Consider the following 15,434-nt stretch of genomic DNA (forward strand, 5'->3'; position numbering starts at 1 on the left):
AGGATCATGAGTTCAAAGCCAGCCTCAGCAACTTAGTGAGGCCCTAAGCAACTCAGTGAGACCCTGTCTCTAAATAAAATATTTTTTGAAAGGGTTGGGGATGTGGCTCTGTGGTTGAGTGCCTCTGGGGGTTCAATTTCCAGTAACCCCCCCCAATAAATAAATAAATAAATAAATAAATAAATAAATAAATTCTTACTTTGCTCCTCCTCTCTTCTGTAAGTTCCTCATACATGTCATCCATCTGTCTGCTTTTGCAAAGAGAATGCTCCTCAATCCTTGCCTTCACAGGTGAATCTGGCCTTCCACCCCAGGAGCACCCTTCTGCAGGATAAGATTCCCCTCTTGTCCCTGCTTGGGCCAACACTGCCTCCACTCACTGTCATTCATTCGCACCTGCCCACCACCTGTGACCCTTCCCAAGTGGTAGGAAAACCGATTTCTAGGTACCAACATAAAGCCATTCCTGCATTAGGGGGTGAAAATGCAGACCATGAAGTCTTCTCTGGACAGAGAAAGAAAACTGCTCACATTGAGCCCTGCAGTAGTAGGAACAACCACAAATGAATATTCTTCCAGTTATCCACCAAAAGTTGGTTATCTTATCCTTATCCATTATCCATTCACAGTGTAGATAGGAGTTTATCCCTTACATTTCTGCTTACATGTGTTATCTTTAGATCACAGTCCTACTATCTTTATGACAGGTGACTACACATCCCCTCCATTAAAATGTCATCGTCACTATATGTCTTGGCCACGGTCTTCTCTGGGTTTAATAATATCTCTCTTGTTTACATTTATTCAGAAGAAAATACAGAACAGTGCCAACAGTTTCTCTTAATGAAACCGAAAACACTGATGGAAAACAGGAGACATTTTGGGTTGTTGTTTTTTTCTGTGATAAAAGAATCTCCCAAGACCTCCACGGTGAGCCTCCTGCTCTTTAAAACTCAGCTGGAGATAGTGAGCTGTGTGATTTTTGGAAGTAATGTTGATGCTATCCCATATGCCCCTTCATGGTAGCCTTCTTCCTCTAAAAAGGCTGCAGGTAAATACAGAGAGAATGGTTAGGATTCTCCTTGTCTGATTCCATCCTTTCTGTACTTAAGAGCAAAAAACTGTGTTTCCCTCAAATTAGGTTTTAATGACTCAAAAGAAAGTGAATTCATGAGAAAGAACATTCCAGGTGCTCTGACTCTGCAGCCGCCACAGATCTCGTGGAGCAATTAATCACACTGGCTTTCTGGCAAGAGCAGGGCTCAGTACAAGGAACCTTCCTGGAACTATTGTGTCAGTCATTCTTAACTAGATGCCACAGCTATGCACATTCTAGGAATATGCAGGCATTGAACTTGGGGATCTCATCTGGTCATCTGCAGATTTTAATTACACTTTTCCAGGGATGCAGGAAAGCGTCAGAGGCAGCAGTGCCGTTGAGCTGCCAACATTGATCTTTGTCATCTCCGCAAGCCAGCATTCTCATGTGGCCGTGCCCCGCCACCAATAACCCAGAAATCTTGTGCAGTTAGTATGGGAATTTGCTCCATCTACTGGATGGGTATTTCCACACTCCTGGCAACAAAAATAGTAAACTCAGGAATCATCCCTTTTCCCAGTCCCTTCCAAGGAAGGGCACTCAGCAACCAAAATCATATCATCTGACCTGCCTCCTGGTCACAGCTGAGTGGATTCAGGGTTCACACTTGAGCTAAACTGGTCTTCATCATATTCCTTCTCTTGGTGATTTGGAATTGGAATCAAGAGATCTGGTATCTCCTAGAAGGAGGAGATAGAAACTTGAGTATTCTGAGCTGATTGTCTTTTAAAAAATATTTTATTTAATTTTTGGTGGACACAATATTTTTATTTTATTTTTATGTGGTGCTGAGGATCGAACCTAGCACCCCACACATGCCAGGTGAGCGTGCTACCGCTTGAGCCACATCCCCAGCCCTGAGCTGATTGTCTTTGCCTATTGCTTGGCTAGAGGTTCAGAGAATATAAATGTAGGAAGAAAGAGTTAAGCAGAAATGCTTGAAAACAAGAGATGGGAGGACAAGAGAGAGTCCTAAAGGCTTCCCAGGGCTCCTTGGACTCAGCTACCTTCCTGCCCTTAGGTTCTGCATTTTTATCCTCAACTCCTATTTGAAACCAGAGTTCCAGCTCATATGAGCATCCAGCCAGTGGAAGCCTTTAGTCATGTTTATCAGTCCTGGAAGTGTTTGTACATTAAGTAGATATAAAGTCAGAATCTTTAAAACGTTGTTAATGGCAGTGATGGAATTGGAAAAGGGCAGGGACTTTTGAAAGGCTGAATCCTGCAGCATCTCAGGAGTAATGTCTTTCCGGGTTATAGGTTGTGACAAATAGCAAGTTTTTGCTACTGCTTATAAAGTCACTGGGGTTTTAGAGGACAACTGGACAACAATTCTTCCTATTTCCAATACCATCCTCAGAGGTCAGTAAGAAGAGCTTTCATCCACATAAACATCTGCATGTTGGTAGAAGGAGTCTTCCTACAGGGTGACTGCCCTGGTGGCTGGGACTCTGGTACATTATGAGGGGGCCCGTCAATAAGAGCTCTGCTGGCACCTTCTCAAAGTTATGCCATTAGATCTGCAGTTGGGTGAAAGTCTTTGTTGAGCTCAACCTCTGAATGTAGCCAGAACACGTGACCCCTCCGTCCTACTCATGGGAAATAAATATATTTTCATGCGACTACTTTTATGCCTCTCAGAACCATGGAAACAAAATCATATACAGTCTTATCTTTCATTCAGCTGTTTTTCAATAAATTAATAAGTATGCACCAAGCTCCTTCAAGAGGCCAGTCTCAAGACTGGCTGCCCTATAATAACCCAAGGCTCTCAAGTCCCCTTAGCCTCTCCTGTCTGCCAACCAGAAAGGCTACCCTAGGAATACCCGGGCCATCTCCTTTGACCTCTTCCACCCCACCTTGTCTTCACCTTTGTTTCCAACACCACCTGCCTTATCCCTGGCTTTGCTATTTGGTCCCCATGTAGGACCCAAGTTCAGAGCTCTGATCCCTTTTGTAATAGGCCACTTTCATCTCCACAGTAGACTGGAAGTTCTTTGAAGTCAGGAACATATTTTTTCATCTTTGTATCCCCAGAGCCCAGATGTGTATCTAACAAATGGCAGCACCCAGTCAATGCTGCTGAAAGAAAAACAAATGAATGAGCATATGACACACCTTTAATTAGCAGGAATATATTAATGTTCCGTTCTGCACGTCTCTGTTCCTATTGAATGTGCTTGACAGAGCTCACTCGTGTTACAGAAGAGAAACTAGAGATAGCAGTAGAGGGAGTGACCCTCTTCTCCGGGAGCCTGAGGCTCTGCATTGCCCAGGGCTGAACACCTTCTGTGTTGACTTTCACTGAGATCCTTTGAAAGCCATTGTTGCCAGGTTCCCTGGTTCCAGGGACTATTTTATCACGAATGCCACTTTCTTTCTTTTGGGAGTATCCACCTCCCAGCTTCTTCTGTAACAACACCTTGAATTCTTCTCATGCCTCTTATTTTCTGCTCTTTGGTAAAAAGAGCATCATTTTCAGCTCCGGGGCCCTTGGCAAAGACTTTCTGTTCGAGCCAGAGTCCCCTTCCTCTTTATTTCTGGCATGAGCCACCAGTACGCTCCCCAGTGATAAGACCGGGAGCCTAACCTGGCATGGAGCTCTATATGAACCCTACAGTGACCCTCCGACACACATTGACCAAGTCACGGAGATGACGTGTAGCTCATGATTGTAAAGCAATCGTCACAGTCATGTTTCATCTGCCACCTCTCCTCCTCGAGTAGGATTTTCTCCAGAATCTTGCAAATATTTCAAATCCTGCATTTTTATTGTGACATAATCATCCCACTTGTCTCTCATCAACCCACAGTGAGTTTTAGATTTTTCTTTTTCTTTTCTTTTTTTTTTTTGCCACTGCTCTCACCTTAGGAGATAGATATGCAAACCTAATCTAAGTTTCGACATGTTCACTGCCTTTGGTATGAAGTGTGGGTGGCCTTTGGTGACATTAAGTGGGTCAGAGACATGGTAGGCAAGCTTTAGACTAATTTTCTTATTTTTTTCCTTAAATATTTATTTTTTAATTATAGGTGGACACAATATCTTTATTTTACTTTATGTGGTGCTGAGGATCGAACCCAGGGCCTCACGCATGCTAGACAAGCACTCTACCTTTGAGCCACAACACCAGCACCTAATTTTCTTATTTTAAAGGAAAATTTGCTAAGAGCTTAAGGGTTTATGTGACTATATTTTACATCTGGGGGTAGTCAGAACTGTAAAAATTTGAAAATTGTCTCCCCCCAAATCCCATAAAATGACATATTGACAGTACCTCATTGTACGAATGAGAAAAATACACAAGCTTGGAGAAGTTGTGTGGGCTGCTGGGGCCATGTCAATAATAGAATAGTGAGGAATTATTTTGTTATTTCCTTTAGTGGGTGGAGATTTGGTGGCCCACGGACACCCAGAAATTCCAGTGCCTCTATAACATCTTCTATTGAACATAAATATCCCTTTCCTGTCTGTGAACTCTTTATAGTTCAGCCTAAAAGAGTGGGACTAGCACACCAAAAAACATACTGGGATTACAGGTATGCAAAAAAGTTATTTTAAAGATAGTTTAAATCCTGTTTACAGTATAGCAAATCATGGTAAGGGTCTATTTAGCCCGTCCAGAAGACAGTAGCCACAACAGAAACAAGAAGAACGGGAGGAACTGTAGGAGCACCAGCAATTTCTATTTAAGCATGGAAAACAAGGCTTGATATGGAAAATAGTGAAGAGGGAAATCTGCCTTCCACTCCCCCCCCCCCAAATTCTGGAATTCTCTTAAAATCATAAATAGCAGCAACAAAAAAATTATTTCAAGCATCAACCACCAAAAGCCCTACTAAGAGGGGCTCAGACTGGGGCCTGGCTTAGTGGCTTAACTATGTGAGCAGTGACTCAGACTGTCCCTCACCCTCTCCTTCCTTTGCTTGTTGACTGTCCCCCTCCCACCCATCAGCTGTGCTCACAGGGTGGCTGCTGGGCACTAGGAGCATGGCTGCTCCCGTGCCGGAATCACAGCAATAAAGAGAGGAGCAACACTGCCAGAAAACAAAGGCCTGTGGGATACTTAGGACCATCTTTTCATAAGGAGAACACATCAGAATCCCATAGGCACCTCTCCTTCTGGCTCAGTGGCCAGATTTGGCCACGTGGCCATCATCAGCTGTAAGAGAGCTAGGACCATGAACATGGAGTAGTGGGGAATGGGATTTCATAACCGGGTTCAATTTATTATGATTTATCCACTGGGCTGGAGAAGGGACCTATCTTCTCTGAGGTTGGAGGTTTGCTACTTGGAAGAAGAGACTGGATATTGAGGGACAGTCAATGAGCTTTGTCACTCACTCCTCTAGTGGACTCATGTAAATGGGTTTTCTTCATTGAATAAGGGTTCTGTTAGTAGGGAAACGTGGGGATACCAGGCAGGCTCTGATGAATGGGTCTAGAAATGATCAAGTGCTTGCATTATTAAGAAACTGAATTTAGGAGTTACTGCCTCAGGCAATCCTTCTTATAGGCCAATGTGTGTCTCTATCTCCTTCAAGAGGACCCTGTTTCTTCCCATCAGGTCTGCATAAAAGCTGCAAATGCTTTTCCTGTTTTTTTTTGAGGGGTGTGTGGGGGGGATGCCTAATCGTCATATCAGTTAGAATTAGATCTGATGGAAGAAACAGACCCAAAATAAAGTGACTTCAATAAAAGAGCAGCTTATTTCTTTTGGAAAATACAGAGGCAGATAGTTCAAAATTGGTATGGTAGCTGTTGTAGTTTGGATGTGAGGTGTCCCTCAAAAGCTATATGGGAGACATGCAAGAAGGTTCTGAGGAGAAATGATTGGGTTCTGAGAGTTTTAGCCCAACCAGTGAATTAATCCCCTGATGGGATTAAGGAGTAGTAACTGAAGTGGTGAGGTGTGATCAGAGAAGGTGGGAATTGCGGGTGTGCCTTACGCCACGTGGTTCAGCCTCAACTTGAGCCCCAAGGCATGGAGTCTGCCATCTGTGGATTGAGACCCCTGAAACCATGAGCCTCCAAATAAACTTTTCCTCCTCTGTAGTTGTTCTGGTTGGATCCTTTAGTCACAGCAGTGAAAAAGCTGACTTAAACAGTGGCCCTATTCAAAAAATCCTCAGGGACATACTTATTTCATTTTATGGAATGAAGTGTTGTCTGATTCTAGAATTCAAAGACAAAATCTTTTAAAAATTTTTTTTAATTATATATGGACACAATATCTTTATTTGGTTTATCTATTTTTATGTGGTGCTAAGGATCGAACCCAGGGTCTCTCACATTCCAGGCGAGTGTGCTCTACCACTGAGCCACAACCCCAGCCCCAAAGACAAAATCTTCTTTAAAAATTTTTAATTGAAGATGGACACAATACCTTTATTTATTTTTTATGTGGTGCTGAAGATCAAACCCAGTGCCTCACACATACTAGGCAAGTGCTCTACCACTGAATTACAATCCCAGCCTGTCAAAATCTTTAAACAAAACAAAAGTCCTCAGAGACCAGATTTTTATCTCTCCCATAAGGCTCTGAAAGATGACATACGATCCATGAAGTTGACATACAGCTTTAGAAGTAGCTGGCACATCTGCATCCCAATCAAAGGAAGGAGGACGAGAAGAGAAACTGATGTTTTTTAAAGATAGTCATCATGACTTGCCACATTTCTTTTACAGCCATTAGTCAGATCTTCGTCAAAGGGCCACAGCTCAAAAAAATGTTTTTCTTCTGGATATACGACAAGCTAAAATAAGGCCCTTCCATTACTTAAAGTTGGAGGTTTGCTACTAGGAAGAAGAGACTGGATATTGAGGGACAGTCAGTGAGCTTTGTCACTCACTCCTCTAGTGGACTCATTCACCTGAGCCACATCAGAAATTCTTTTCAAATGAAATCCAATCCACCAAATCACAGCGGGGGAGCGAACATCAAGTCCAATCTTTCCAGTCATTCTAGTCACAACATCCTTGGCAATGTCATGGCTGGAGAAAGACCTCCTCAAATTCTAGGCAACTATTCTGATATATTTGGTGACTTAATTAAGCAGAATTTTACAAATGGATCAGATCTTAGGAATGATCTAGTTCAATTCTCTCATTATAAATGAGAAAACGAAGCGTAAGGAAGTCAAGCAACTCACCCCAAGAAAGGTGTGAAAAGGGCAGGGGTTAACAAGGACAAAGGTGCAGGACAGATGCCATAAATATGGGATGGACTGTGGACGAGCGGTAAGTGTCTGGGATGACCCTGGATTTCAGACTGGGCACTGGGTGGGTATTGATGAAAACTGAGAGAATACATGCGGCATGGGAAGAGGATAATTTAACTTTTCAAACGTCAACTAGACCTCTAAGTGGAACTGGGGTATTTGAATAAAAAATTTTTAGAAAGCTTTGGGTGGAGTGAGTTGAGAGTTGCCAGCTTCCTGGAATTGTCACACAAGAACAAAGTTATCACTCTGGAAAATTATCCATTGAGAGGCAAAGTTGTAGCCTGCAGGCCTCATCTGGCCAGCAGATGTGTTTTGCTTCATCCACAACAAAAGTTTAACAAAATTTGAGTTACTGACAAAAGTTTAAAATTTGAGAGATTTCATGTAAATCTCTTTATAATCATTTCTCTTACAAAATTAGAAGACCCAACATCACTGGGCTGGCATTCCTGGTTGGCAAAAGTCAACTAGAGGTGAGGAGATCAAGAGCTTCAATTCTTCTGTCTCCATCCATAGGCTTTGTTCCTTCATGCTAACCTCAAGGATGCTGAAGGATTTGGATTTATAGGCTCTGATTAGCATAACACCAAGGGGGAAAAGGGTTAAGGGAAAGAAACTGAGGGAGATGGTCAGAGGTAAGAGGAGAAGGAGGCAAAGGAATTAGGGTTGAAAGGAGGAACAAATCTTGTCTGTATTGTATGATATAGCTATTTTGCTCATCCCAGAATTTAGGAGTCATTTCTGACGCCTTCCTTTTCTTGATCACCTTCTTCTAATCCATCTCGAGCGGGTCACATATACCTATTCCAAATTATTCCTTAAACTTGTCCATCTCTCTCAATGGCATCTTTCCTGATCTTGGCAAAAGCAACTTGTCTTTCTTCACCAATCATTGCCTCCCAGCAGGTCACCAGACACACACACTCAGCAGATAGTCTTATAATGCTAGATCCTGTCCCTCTCACATCACTAGCTTTCTGCTACATCTGAAATAGATGCAAGCTCCTTACAACAGCCCAGAACGTCTCTGCATGATCAGGCCTCTCCTCGCCTTGTTGATCTCATCCTCTGTTCTTCCCCTAACTTCTTTCTCGAGGGCACCGACTGCAGGTGGCCTCCTCCCCATACTTAACACACACAGATCCTTATGGTGGCTGCTCTTCCCTCAGATCTTCGCAGAGCTGGCTCCTTCTCATCCCACTTTAAGGAGCCTCTTTAGAAGGCTCAGATTAAAGAGGCAGCCGCTCTCCTTCAGCTTCTGCGCAATTCACTTTTCCTTGCACCCATTTATCTCTAAGAACGCATAAATAGAGCAAAAATACTGCAGCCACTGAAAGTCCGCTTCCTCAAGTAGAAGATAATCTCCGTGTTCTGTCTCGAACCCCTCCGTGTCCCCGTGATCTCTAACAGTGCTTGCGGGCACACTGCGGGGCTCAACTGCCCTGGAGCGCGCGAGTGTGCACCACCACTGCACACGGCGGAGGTGACCGAGGGATAAGAAGTGCACACGTGTATTTCAATAGCGTTTTTTTCTTAAGTGCCCAGGAGATCCTGCGGTCAGGAGCAGCCAGGCTACAGGGGACTCCGACACTTCGAAGCACCCAGACCAGCCCGCACTGCGCTTGCGCGGACTCCGGTAGTGCTCCGCCTAGCCCCGCGCTTCCCGGGGGGCGGGCCGGGCGCGCGCGGATGACGTCACGCGGCGCGTGCCGGGTCGCCCGTGGTAACCCCGGGACCGCGGAAGTGGAGGCCGGCGGGCAGGCGGTCGAGCCAGGTAACCTGTGCGCCCGGGTTGGGTCCCCGCCTTTCTCTCGTCCTCGCCGGCGACAGCAGCGCCCTGTCCTGCTGGCGGCCGGACGCCTGCTCCTGCGTCGCTTTTGCTCTGGCAGCAGAGACCCCCTTCCCCTCAGCTCCCGGGACTTCGGGGGCGGTAACCCGCCCTGGGCACCCCAGCGGGACCCCCCAGCCCCCGGCCGGGCGAGGGGCCCGGACCCCGCTCTCCCGCCGCCTCAGCCTCATCTGCGGCCGCCTCCTCTCCCCGCGGGCCCGCGTCCCCCGTCCCGCGCGTCCCCAGCCTGTGCTGAGCAGACTGGCGGGTCCGAGTCGGTTCCTGCCACCTGCGCACGCCCTCCCGCCGCCCCGGGACCAGGGTCGGAAGCGCCGAGTTCCGAGTTGGGTGTCGCCGAAGAGCGCGCCTTCCCTGGCAGTCTGGAGCTGGCGCCCTCGCGCACGTCTTCGCGGGGGCCGGGGGCCTGGCGGTGGCGGCGGTGGCGCAGTACTGTGCACGTCTATTGTGACAATGATCCACATGGGAGCCAATCAGCTGCCGAGGTGCATGAACAGTAAACAGCATTTCATTAAAATGCTCCTTGCCTCTGGGTTTCCTTTTGGTTTTCAAGCAATGAGGACAGTTACCTTGCAAAGGGAGCCCCCGAAAAAGTGACAGACTGTCTAGGAATGTTTAGATGGTAACCACGGGATTCATATTGCTCGACAGGAATAATATGGGTTATTACAAAACCAACCGGAGTAAGTGTTGGGTAAATGAAGTAAGAAGCAGAATTCTGCTATTCTTGGGCTCCTTGATGGTTTTGTTTTCTAGTACCCTCTGTATGTTCCATTTTTGAAAGGAGTATATCGTACTTCCTCGCATTCTGAGAAGTCTGCCAATGATTTGCTGATTGGTAAAATTAGGTTCTTCTAATATTTGGGGCACAAAGTAGAATAAGGCAGAGAAGAATAGTTCTTGTTCATTGTCGGACCATCTGCTGTTTCCCAGGGACTGTGTCCATCACTTTGTGTGTGTTTTCTCTTTAGCTCCCACAAAAGCTTTGCGAGTTAGGAATTTTTATCCCCAAATTTACAGAGGAAAAAAAAATCTGTGAAATTGACTTGTTGAATGTTTACAGCAACTAAATAGCAGAGCCACCATTAAAATTTAGGTCTACCTATGACTTAAAGGATTTTTTCCCCTTTTGATACCTGGGATTGAACCCAGGGGAGCTCAACTACTAAGGCACATTCCCCAGCCCGTTTTTGTATTTTATTTAGCCCGTTTTTGTATTTTGTATTTTATTCAGGGTCTCACTGAGTTCTTTAAGGCTTCCCGAAGTTTCTGAGGCTGGCTTTGAACTCACAATCCTGCTGCCACAGCCTCCTGAGTCACTGTGATTACAGGCATGTGCCACTGTTCATGTTTTTTTTTTTTTAAGAAACTCTAATAGTGATCAAACACTAGATTCTGTGTAGTTTTTTTTTCTAATAATAGTCACACACAATTCTATGAGTTTATTCACTCAAATATCCGAATGATTTGACACTTTCTAGTATCTTTTATTAAGTTCTCATATTCCTGGAATTAAAACACCTGGATAGTTTAATTGGTGATCCTCCTGTGCATGCATATGCAACACACACACACACACACACAGAGACACACACACACACAATGGCAACCTTGGTGGCACATGGTTGAGTGACTGGGATGCTGAAGCAGGAGGATGACGAGTTGGAAACCAGCCTGGGCAACTTAGACCCTGTTTCAAAACCAAAAATAGAAAGGGCTGGGATGTCTCTTAGTTGATAGAGTGCTTGTCTTCCACATGTGAACTCTGGGTTTAATTCTCAGTACTGCAAAAAACAAACCAAACAGACAAACAAATCCCTGAGATAAATGGTGAAAAAGATTGCTTAGTAAATACCTTTTGTATTTACCTTTTGTGTAGAAGTGAAAATCATTGGCTTTTGGCTACATTTTTTTTTTAAGTGCTAAACAGTTTCTTGTCTTCTTAAACATTAAGTGTACTGAACAGACTTCACCTTCCTTTATGCAGTCATGGACATCGTGTGTTACCTTGTGTGGCGATCTGGTGGTTTCTTTGGGACTTTTATTGTATTTGACTCCTAAACTGCCTTGTATTTTGAGTTTGCTTATACTTGTGGTCCATCCCTTATTATTGTCACCAACAGATAATGAATAAGTGGTTAAAATACACATGGCAGAACCACACTTCTAGATTTTATGTTCTGGTTCTCTCTCTTGTTATTAGCAGCTCAGTGAGCCCATGCAAGGTATATGTCCCATGTATACCTGACCCTTATATACCTCAGTTTCATCGTTTGTAAAATAGGAATGAGAAGAATACTTAGAAGATGAGTTGATACATATATAAAAAGCTTATAGGCTGGGATTGTGGCTCAGCGGTAGAGTGCTCGCCTAACATGGGTGGGACCCGGGTTCGATTCTCAGCATCACATAAAAAAAAAAAAAAATAAAGGCATTGTGTTGTGTCCATCTACAAAAAAAAAAAAAAAAATTCTCTTTCTCTCTCTCTCTCTCTCTCTAAAAAAAAGCTTAGAACAAAGCTAAGCATATTTCAAGGCTACATGAGTGCTGCTTTTATTATCAGGCTGGTCTTGCCTTTAGGTCTTTGGAATTTACATTCTAGTTCTTTGAAAATTATTGTTCTTTGAATGATATTTGATATGGTAATTACCAGTTTATTAGATAGTTAAATTATCCTAACTATAATCCTTCATTCCAAGCCATTCTGGATAGATGTTAATTTATTAAATTCACTTTTATTGTGTCTTTGTTATCTTACTTGAGGTATTTGAAGTGGAGCTTTATATTGGCCTTGTGTAAACACGGGTGTCCTCAGTATAGTTCTCCTTCCCTTTCTACCTTTAAGGAGCTAAAAGGGTTACCTAATCAACAAAGTGAAATAATGTTCCATATGAAAATTTCAGGGTATATACTCATCTTTAGGTGTGTACTTTAAACCAAGGTCAGTTAAGAGTTGATATTGACTCCTGTGGTGTCCTTAGTTAGGAACTTAAGGATGAGTAGTTTGTCCTTTATATTAATACCATTAAGGCTCATATGTGTTTTATGTGCTGTACATTTTTAATGATTCTTTTTATTGTAAAATATACACATCGAAATGTACAGTTTTAGCCATTTCCTAAGTATACAGTTCAGAGGTATTAAGCATATTCACAGTGTTGTGCAATCATCATCATCCATTTCCAGAACATTTTCATCATCCCAAACAGAAACTCTGTCCTTGCTGGGCATGGTGGTACACACCTGTAATCCCAGCAATTTTTGAGACTGAGGCAGGAACATTGCAAGTTCAATGCCTGTCTCAGCAGTTTAGCCAGATTGTCTCAAAACAAAAAATACAAAGTAGCTCAGTGGTTAAGCTTGCCTGGATTCAATCCCCAGTACCATTTAAAAAAAAGAAAGAGGGGAAAAAAAAAAAAAAGAAAGAGGGCTGGGATTGTGGCTCAGTGGTAGAGTGCTTGCCTCGCATGTGTGAGGCACTGGTTTTTATCCTCAGCCCCACATAAACAAATAAATAAAGGTATTGTCCATCTACAACTAAAAACAATATTTAAAGAAAAAAAGGTCACTTAAAAAAGAAAGAAAGAAATTTTGCACCCACTAAGCATTAAACAGTTAATTCTCATTTTCCTCGTCTCTCCTGCTCTGGCAAGCTCCATTCTGCCTTAAGTTTCTGAGTTTGCCTATTCTAGGTACCTCATGTAGTTAAAGTAGTGTGATGATATTTGTTCATCTGTGACTGGCTGCTTTCACTTAGCATAATTTTTTCAAAGTTGATTCCTGTTGTAACATGTGAGAACTATATTCCTTTTAAAGGCTGAATAATTTTCCATTGTATAGATAAACTGTATATTGAATTATGCTTCTTTATATTTCTCATCTTCTATGATATGGTCTTGGTGATTTGATTTGATTACGAGCTCCTAGAGGATCCAGGTGGGAGATATCAGCTGAAATGATATCATTTTTGAACTATGAACAAAATTCCTGGTGTCCAATGGTAGACTGGAGTCTGGGCATGTGCTGTAATTTTCCCTCTCACGTGATATACAGTCCAAAACTAGTAAAGAAACTAACACTACTGATAGCACTCCTTGACATCTCTATAGTGTTTACAATGAGTCAGGATTGTCCAATCCACTTTACATAGGAAGTTGGTACTGTTTTGTTTCTGTTATACAGAATGAGGAAAATGAAATATAGGTAAATTAAGTGAACTATTAAAATGACAAGATTGGTAAGTGGTGAAAGTGAAATTTGAACTTGGGGTCTCTGGCTCCAGAGCTCATTTATCCCTAGGGTCTGTCAGTATCAACTTTGTAGTTGTTTTGCCTGACACCCTCTTCTTATACCTTCTCCTTTTATACCTGCTTTAAAATTGAGAATTACTTCAAGCTTAGTAGACAATGAAAGAACTGAACTCAAAATGTCAAAAGAGTAACAGGTGCGCCTCATTTGATTGGGATGATAGTATTCAAGTGGAATTCAGACTGCATTTTTACAGCTTAGTTCTTATCCTTCTCTGAGAACCTGATCTTTGAAAAGCAGACCCTGAATCTTTTTATGATCTCGTATTGCATATGTATTGTGCTGTATTTGACTTTCACACTATGAGAATTCTCTGGTAGGAAGAGCTGTTTTCATAATGTTAGTGACTGTCAGAATGGTTTATGGCACTTCATTTTACTACTAACTCATTACTCTGTGTTACTTGATTCCTGGTGAAATTATTTTGAACTAGCATACACACACACACACACACACACAATCAATTTCATCATGATTTTTCTTGGCTTTTTTTTTTTTTTTGCTTACATTTTATTTCTTTGACATTTGCAATTGAAGGTTTCGTTTTTGAAAGTGATGGAAACCAGGATATGCCTGATACATTTTGGCATCAAAGGAGACAAATCAGCCATGCCTTTTGGCACCAATAATATCTTGCATATGTCACAAGTATAGCATATATTTAGAGGTATGAACTATCTGTAATGTCTGTTAGAAATAAAATCACAAAATGAATGTTATGGTTCTCAGGTCCTTATATTTATCTCTTTTACTCTTTATTGGGTAGTTGGGAATCCCAAGCCTGGCTGATTAAATGATCTGTCTAAATTCTTTTGGTATAAGAATTCATTCTTTAAAAATGAATTCCAGTGTTCTGTGTTCCTTTGAATCCTATGTCATTGTATTTGTGTAGCATTCTTGCTTATAAAAGGAACCTCCATTTTTTTTTTTTTTATTCATGTATATTTATCATTCTTCTTAGATGTTCTGGATGGGAGATAATGACCTGTATTAGGCAGGTTGCAGAGAGAATGATCTGATAGGACAGATCCCAGATACATGGATTATAAACTAACATGACTTGGTTGTATGTGTGAGAGTAAGAAATTTGGGAAGGTTGCAGTATTCTGGGAAGGGGGTGGTGTCATTGGCTAGGAAAACTTAGTTAAAAGAGGTCAGGATTGGGGATTGGATTTGAAGCTACTGGGGCATGGATTGCACAGTCTAGTCATGAGATTTGAAGCCAGACCTGCAGGACACCATCATCTAAGAACTGGGAGAAGAACTAAAGAGGTGGGGAAATATAAAGGGGAGCATGTAACCACAAATAGTAAATGAGAGAATCTTAAGAGAGGGCTTGGCAATCTGCATTAAAGCTCCAAAATCAAGGATGGAAGAACCCAGAGTTGACTAACAAGAAGTCATTTGCCTCTGCTGTGGAGTTCTAGTGAGCAGCGGGCAGTGGACCAAAAGTGGTGTGGAGTAAGGAGAAAGAGTGAGGGGGAGGAGGAATTAGGGGAGGCTTTGTTCATTCGTGGGCTTTTTGCCCCAGGAGGAAATTGGAACATTTACTTCTGCTCAGGTGAAAAGGGCTGGCAAGAGGAGGAAGTGGAGGTAGAGGGTGATTGATGAGGCAGGGACCCAGAGGAGGCCAAGGGAGGATATCCAGAGCAGAGGCCATGGTCAGGTCTATACGGGGACATGGGGGACACTTCTACTCTCCTGGGAGGCCTGGGCAGAAGGGCGGGGACAGACAGATGAATTTGTGGGATGGTGGAGAAATGTGTGGAAGTTCTCGTCTGATGGAAGCAAAAGTTCTTAAATGAAGGAAATGAGTTTGCTGACGCCGAGTGTTGGTTCGGTTGGGCAGGGATTGAGGGAAGTACTAAAGTTTAGAATAATCATTGAGGAGAACAGATAGGAGTTGAGGGGAAGACTGGAGACGCACATAAAGGGTTACCTGTCTGGTGATGTTAA

General features: G+C 42.9%; 1 protein-coding gene across 8 annotated transcripts in view; it reads left to right on the forward strand.

Moving 5' to 3' along the window:
* The first annotated feature begins 9,017 nt into the window (after positions 1-9,017).
* Aopep (aminopeptidase O (putative)) overlaps positions 9,018-15,434 on the forward strand; it is a 312,146-nt gene continuing 305,729 nt past the window's right edge. For 3 of the 8 annotated variants that reach the window (XR_009228491.1, XR_009228492.1, XR_009228494.1), the window contains exon 1: positions 9,047-9,098. The gene's annotated coding sequence lies outside the window, so the exon portion shown is untranslated. Of the gene's footprint in view, positions 9,099-15,434 lie in introns of all 8 variants that reach the window. The other 5 variants (XR_009228493.1, XR_009228497.1, XR_009228495.1 and 2 more) reach the window with 3 other exon arrangements.

The sequence above is a fragment of the Marmota monax genome, unplaced genomic scaffold (assembly GCF_021218885.2).
Source record: "Marmota monax isolate L192 unplaced genomic scaffold, Marmota_monax_Labrador192_F-V1.1 WCK01_AAM20220418_F8-fsc00180, whole genome shotgun sequence".
NCBI lineage: Eukaryota > Metazoa > Chordata > Mammalia > Rodentia > Sciuridae > Marmota > Marmota monax.